Source organism: Seriola lalandi, unplaced genomic scaffold (assembly GCF_002814215.2).
Source record: "Seriola lalandi dorsalis isolate HSWRI2012SDOR001 ecotype SW California unplaced genomic scaffold, Sedor1 jcf7180002054532, whole genome shotgun sequence".
Taxonomy (NCBI): Eukaryota; Metazoa; Chordata; class Actinopteri; order Carangiformes; family Carangidae; genus Seriola; species Seriola lalandi.
Window position 1 is genome coordinate 221,375 of NW_019525085.1, and position 406 is coordinate 221,780.

Consider the following 406-nt stretch of genomic DNA (forward strand, 5'->3'; position numbering starts at 1 on the left):
CTCCAACTTGTTTCTAGTAACTGAGCAGTATTACGTCTCGTCTGCAGCAGCTGAGGAGTTCAGGTACTCTGGGGGTGGTCTGGTCGGATCAGACGCTGAATCAGCAGCAGCTTCTTTTCTCTGTGGCAGATGAAACTCTTCATCAGTCGCTCTCTGCTCCTCCTCCGTCTGAAACATCATCAAAAACAGTCAGAGATAAATCTGGTGACAGATGTTTAAGATTTCATATTTGTGTAAAATTTTGTCACAACTGATGTGAAGTCTTGAGTAATGGCTAAAATATATTTTCTGAGGTCACACTGACCTTGACCTTCAAAATATAATCACTTTTTTCTTGAGTCCAGGTCGAGGTGAAACTTTTCACCAGATCTTAAGAAGTTCCCTCAAGGTGTTACGGAGATACACA

At 42.1% G+C, this 406-nt stretch overlaps 1 protein-coding gene across 1 annotated transcript in view; it reads left to right on the plus strand.

The window, feature by feature from the left end:
• LOC111661039 (F-box only protein 41-like) overlaps positions 1 to 406 on the plus strand; it is a 7,213-nt gene that overhangs the window by 2,311 nt on the left and 4,496 nt on the right. The gene's annotated exons all lie outside the window — the stretch shown is intronic.